This window comes from Molothrus aeneus, chromosome Z, assembly GCF_037042795.1.
Source record: "Molothrus aeneus isolate 106 chromosome Z, BPBGC_Maene_1.0, whole genome shotgun sequence".
Taxonomy (NCBI): Eukaryota; Metazoa; Chordata; class Aves; order Passeriformes; family Icteridae; genus Molothrus; species Molothrus aeneus.
Genome location: NC_089680.1, coordinates 50,343,593 through 50,350,033, shown reverse-complemented (window position 1 = coordinate 50,350,033; position 6,441 = coordinate 50,343,593).

Genomic DNA, 6,441 nt, shown 5'->3' with positions numbered 1-6,441 from the left:
TATTTTCTCATGCTAGACACATAGTGAAAGAGCTTTTCAATGCCCATGAGGTCTAGTTTTCTTGAGCACAAAACCAGGGACCCAACCTCTTATCAAATCATGACATGAGCAATGGAGTTTCTTTGAACTGGTTTTCAAGGGTTTTCTCCTCCAGTTCAGGAGTAAGTCCTTCTACGGCCATGTTAGCTATTGGTAAGGGGTTGCCATGGCTGTGTTTGGCAAGGAACTGTGTGTTTTCACAGCAGTGCAACAATGCACATTGAATATGCCTGTGATTACTCTTCTCCTAGAAATACCAATTGGCCAAGAACCTCAGCTGTGTAGTGCTGTGGATCTCAATGTGACTCCCACAGAGTTTGGCAGATGAAAGACCCAAGGGAGGAAACTGAGGCATAGCAAAGTGTTTCACCTCTTTTGATATTGTTTGTGGCCCCAGAGTGGGAGAAGGTGGTACAAGATCTTTTGTCCATAAGGAACATTATGTCTCAGCATGTGTGTTGTGTCAGTGGTTTTAGCGAGGTCTTTCAGATTAAGTTTGAAATTAAGATTTGCCCTATGCTATCCTGTCTCTTTCCAGGGTCATGTCATATAGTCTTTCAGCACCTCTTTAGGACTGTACAAATGTATTTCGGTTCCTGAGGGCCACAAATTCCTCAACAGCTCACCACAAAAATAACACCCAGTATTCACTGAAAAGCCACATCTGTTCTTCCTGCAGGTCTGAAATGCCCATAACCAAGGCCTACAGGGGATGCCTCTGAGAAAAGATATGAGACAGAGTTACTCCAGAGAATTTTATAATCTCAATATTGAACATGATACCTGAACTGAAGGTAGGATTTGGGATTGCTTGCTTTAGGATAGGGATTGCTTTCTTCAAGTAGTTTTAAAATTTAAACTTTTTTCTATCCAAAGTATAGTAAGTTGTCTAGGCTCAATTTGGTTATAGTGAGAGCCTGATGGCTGAAAGAGAACTACAGGATGTAAAATGGTAAATTGTTCTAATACTGTGTGTGTTAGGTACTGATCAACCCCATTGGAATACATTCTCCTGCAGCAAATGACCTTCCTGAGGGAAAAACATATTAAGAAATATTTCTGAACTTCTTAGCTTGCATTTAATTTAAGTAATAATGAAAAAAATTTAAAATAGATCAGGACTAGCAATATGTTTCATAATTTTTGTAATAATGGCTTTGTCCTAACTGTACACTAGGGATGAATGGTGGGAGTTTATGTCCTATTGCAAAATTAACCAATTCATGCTGTTCTTTCCTGAATTTTCACAACAGTCTGGATACTTCTGTAGCACAATGATGATCTTCTGTCTGAAGATCTTTGTTTCTTCTTTCACATTTCACATTTCATTGCTTATGATACAGACTTATGGGAATGCCTGCACCCCTTTGCCTTTAACTTGCTGTCTTGTCAGTAGCTGCCAAGAAGGTTCCTCCTTTATCTTTTGTAGCTAATGATGTATGTATTGGGGCTGCAAACTATTTTTTAATTTCTCTGTATTACCACTGCTCTCACCTGGTATAACAGAAATGCTCTTGAGCTCCTTGTCGAGGGTATGGAAAATCAGTAACAGATTTTCCAGAGATGTATGTCCTTTTAACACTCATGTTGGAACACCCAGACTGGAATATACAGGAGCTTCCATGCTTTTCCTGCAGACAGTTCCTTCCTTAATGGCCTGTTTGCTTTTGATACTGTCTTGTGATGTAGAGTTCATCCATAATAGCTGATGGATTTAGGTGCCCAGCTTAGAAATAAATGTGTCAAGGGTTCCCCTAAGAAACTGTGAAACCTCTCGTCTCTCAGTATGAGATCTGTGTCTTGACACCCAATTTCACATAGAAGTGGGAGAACTCTCTGATTTGGATGAGGCCCTAAACTTGCTTTGTTTTCCAGTTCATCAAATCCTGTGTGTAATCTAAGAAAAACAACTGGAACTTTCTTCTCGCTGAATTAGAGCTTGTGTTTGACTTTCTGGGGGTTGAGTTATATTCCTGAGGGACAAGAAGCAAGGGAAAAATTTAGAAGGCAACTGCCAAAAGTTGGTGGTAGGGGCTTGGTAGGTGGAGGGATAGCAGCAGAGTCATCTTTCTCCCAGAGCATTGTTCCAGTTGACTCTCTCGGGGTTTGCAGGGCTGACCATGTGAATGGGAAGGGCTGCAGTGCTGGCTGCTTGCCATGGCATTTTGGGGCTTGGAGGGGCTTAAAGTGGTGAGTACTGGCCCTCTGTGGGGGAAGAGGGATAAAAACATGCAAGACATGATACTCAGACAGGTTTTCTGCTTAAGTCTTAGCAGACTTCACTGGGTGGTCTTTAGTCAACCAAAGTCTTACAAGGTTGATGTGTTTCCAGTCAGGATACACAGAAATGCTTTGCTGTAGTAAGTCTGCACTGGATCAGGACATTCTGCGTAAGGGCATGAAGCACTGTGAAAACACATGAAACACATGATGAGGTTTCTTTCACAGGGAAGGTATCTGATAACCAAGTGAGTTGTGCCCATAAGCCCATGTGGAAACAGATACAAACACTGGAGACAATCAAAATGCCCTGACCCAAGAAATTAATGAGAAGTCTCAGAAGGTGGTGAGGACATGCTGCAGCTGTATTCAAGGAGTAGTTTTACAATGGAGTGTTTTCAGTCTGTGTGTCTTCATCAGCCTTGCCTCAAATACTTGTCTCCAAAGCAGCACCAGTTTGCAGGTTCACCACGGAGAGATGGTGTTTGCAGGATGTAGATAATCATCTGCAGTGGATGTTGAGTTACATTTAGCAATCACTTGGCAAGGCTGGCTACAGTGCAAGCACAGTTCATGCAATTCCAACTGTGTACTCTCTCCAGGGTATTGTGTCATGCAGGAAAGGCCTCTAACTTTTAAAAAGCTCATGACTGGACTCCCAAGGGACTAAGATAGCCCTTCTCTATCCTTGGGGAAGAGGTTGATTTGTCAGTGAATGTGGGTGTAGATAGAGAAAGGATGGTGTAAGGTCTTGGAACAAAACATCAGGCTGGAGTTTAAGCAAGTTCGAGGCTAGAGGGGAAAAGGCCCGATTCTCCTCTTGGGTTGTTATGCAGTTATGTACTGAGATGGTTTACCCAAGTGCAAAGACCCTTAAGCACAAGTTTGGCTTTACTGTGTTGAAAGAGAAGGATGTTCTTAAGTGAGAGTGAGGCAGGAAAAAAGTGGTCAGCACAAGAAAAGATTAAAAAGGGATGTATTCCTGCAATACAGACCTCTATGAGAACAGATTAAAAAAGGCTGTCACATGAGGAAGAACTCAAAAACTGAATTTACAATGTATATATTTTTATTCTCAGCAGGATTTTTAAATTTAGCAAGAAACAAATCTTTTTTCATGTCCCCTGGTTTGACCACATATCTGGAGTGTTTTAAAAGATGAGACATCTTTCCAGCTTGTGCAGCCATTACATACAAAACTAGTGAATTGCTTTTGTGGTTGGTACACAGATGTTGTAAGGATTATTTGCCATAGAAAGTGGCATCCATCTCATGAATCTTTTGAGGGGCTAGAGTTACTGGAACTTCAGAATCTCTTTTTCATGGCACGTTTCACAAGGGTTGGCGTATGCACCTCGGGACTTTGAATTTTGGATTGGATGTTACAGGAGTGCTGTAAACACCAGGGGCTGATGGATGGACCAGGCTATACCAGCCTCTGTACAGTCCAAAATTTTGACTCCAGAATAGGTGCTATGGGGAAGTCTGGCAGATACATCCCTCTACTTGACTAACACTAGTTAGCTGGCTGACACAAGGGAATATATGCCTCTAGACACGCTGGATTCATCAGCTTTTTACACACTTCATGTGATCCTGGAGGCCATAATCTCTGAGGGAATTGTCCTTATAAACTTCACTTGCAGTTCCAGGATGCAAGAGTCTCTTCTCCAGACTGTTTCCTTCTTCCTGTTCCTGGGGCAACCTAGCCTGCAGAGATTTTGGAAAATTAGCTTCCACAATGCATGCTGTGGATGCATTGTGGATGCAGGTAGTGAGGAAATATATCATTGCTGTAAGTCTTGTTCTCTTGGCCTGCATCCAGCCATGATAAAAAAAAAAAAAACTGGGGAAGGGCATTTCTCACTGAGCATCAGCAAGAACAGCAGAAAGAGTCACCAGGCACAGATACACGCACTGACATATTTCAGCAGGCCCCCAGTAGGAAACTAATACTGTTCCCTGTTTGAGTCCATCCATGCTCCCAGCCCTGTGCTTCAACAGTACCAAAACTACCCACAGGCTGGGCTGGGAGGAGTGAGCCTGCTCCCTTGCAAACTCTATTGGGATAATCAGTAATTCCTCTTCAAGGAGATACCAGACTTTGTAAAGACACACATGTAAAGCTGTCATTGTAGAAGGAGGGCAATCTGGTCAGGAAAAAAGCCATATAGCAAAAGGTCTTGTTTCACTGTAAGGAAACCGTCTTTGCCACGAATTGCAAAGTTACTAGTAGCTAATTAGAGCTGACTTAAATGGTATTTAGTGTGTTATTCCAGAAGAAAATACTTTTTCACAGAGAGTAAATTCAACAATTACACAGATGCCAAATTATAAGTTATCATTTATATTTTTCATGTATTGGCATTTTCAGATTTGGTTTCCAGAATTTTGAAATTTATGCTGATATTATAAAATTGTGGAAATTACTTTGTGGGGATAGATGTTTCAATTTTGAAAAATTAAAAAATATTTAAAAATGCTACCATTTCTTTTCCTTCAGAAAAATGACAATTGGAAAGGAAAAAAAAATTGACATTCCTGCCTAATACCAAACACAAATACTTCTTAAAACCACCAGTGATAAATAAAATGACAAAATAAAATAAAATAAAATAAAATAAAGTAAAAAAAATTCTCTATTCAAATTTCATTTCAAGGATTGGGTGATCATTTCCATTTTTACTCTTTAAAAGCAATTTTAAAGGAAGATTATAAACCAGAAAATTTTTAAAAGGTCTGTTTTGCTTTAAAAGTGTCAAAACAAAAAGGTTGGATGGAATTACTTTTTAATCTTGAGCAATTTAGTTAATTCAACCCAAAAGTGCAAAATACTGTGATTGAGTCATAGCCAAACTTTTCAAAGCCAGGAACTATTTAGGCTGAAAATACTTTGCTGAGCTCTACTCCTGCCTCAAAAGAGAAGCCTGCAGCTGTTTCATTGGGAATTATCCATGGAGCACTGAGTCCTTCCTTCACCATGCCTAATCAGCCCCAAATTTGCCTTAATCCATTAGCTTTGTTTGCTCTGTTGTCTGTCTCTTCTTTATCTTGGGAAGGAATAAAGGTGACAGCCCAGAACCAAACAGTGGAGGACTGTCCTCTTCAATTGCTTACAAAGCAACTCACAGGGTAGTTTTTCTGTCTAATCAAAGTCCTGTAATGCCCCTAAAACACAAGGAAAGAATTTTTTAAGATCTCCCTTGTGAACGGAAAACTTTATACAGGAACTGGTTTTACCATGTTCACTAATGGAAGGTCCTTTCAGGCTTTTTTTTTTTCCTTTTTTCTTTTTCTTTTTCTTTTCTCTCAAGACGGTTAAGGAAAAGAAATACAGGCATAAATACAACAATTTTAAAAAATCCAACCCTGCTTGACTGAGATGACAAACCACAATACTCAGATATGAACTACTGAAGGAGTCAAAGAGTGGCTTTCCACTAATTTGTTCATCAACATATATAAATGATAAAAGAGGGACATTAGCAAACAGGAGAAAATAATTGGCAGCTTATGAACTGTTCACTAGTCCTAAAAGGGGTTGAATCTTTCAGGAATGAAGGCACATTTTATAGAAGCAGGTAGTTTATGTAAGACTCTCCTTCCAGTCTCGCAATTGCTTATGACTCAGAGCTTGCATTACAGATGAGTAAATATTTAGCCTTCATGGCCACAAAGGAGGGTTTGATGCTGAGAATGTTAAACCTTAAAGACCGGAAGGCAAATAAAAAATACCCTAGCATTTGTCCTTTTGAAACAAAACAAAGAAAGCCTAGCAGTTTTCAAGCTAGATTCAGTAGTATTCATTCTTTCTGCTATTTGTAGTTTCTGCAGTTTCTCCTCAGGCCTGTCAGTTCAACCCCGTACTTCAACCATAGGACTTCTAGAAAACCACAGGATATGCCTACAGTCACATGCGCCTCTGCTTCTCCTCGGGGTGGATCACCACAAGGCGTGCACGGGCTGGGTCCATGCACAGCCAGCCTCTCCAGTGGGAAGGGGCAGTGTCATCCCATTCCCAGCCTCTCATCACGTTTTCTGCAGCAGCAGTTAGTGTACGTTTAGTGACATTTCCAAGAGCTGAACTCAGGATCACATCTAGGTCAAGACTGCTATGGAAGAGAGTCCTCATTTTGGCCTTCAAGCATCAACCAGACTGACTGGTAAATGCAGATTTCCTTG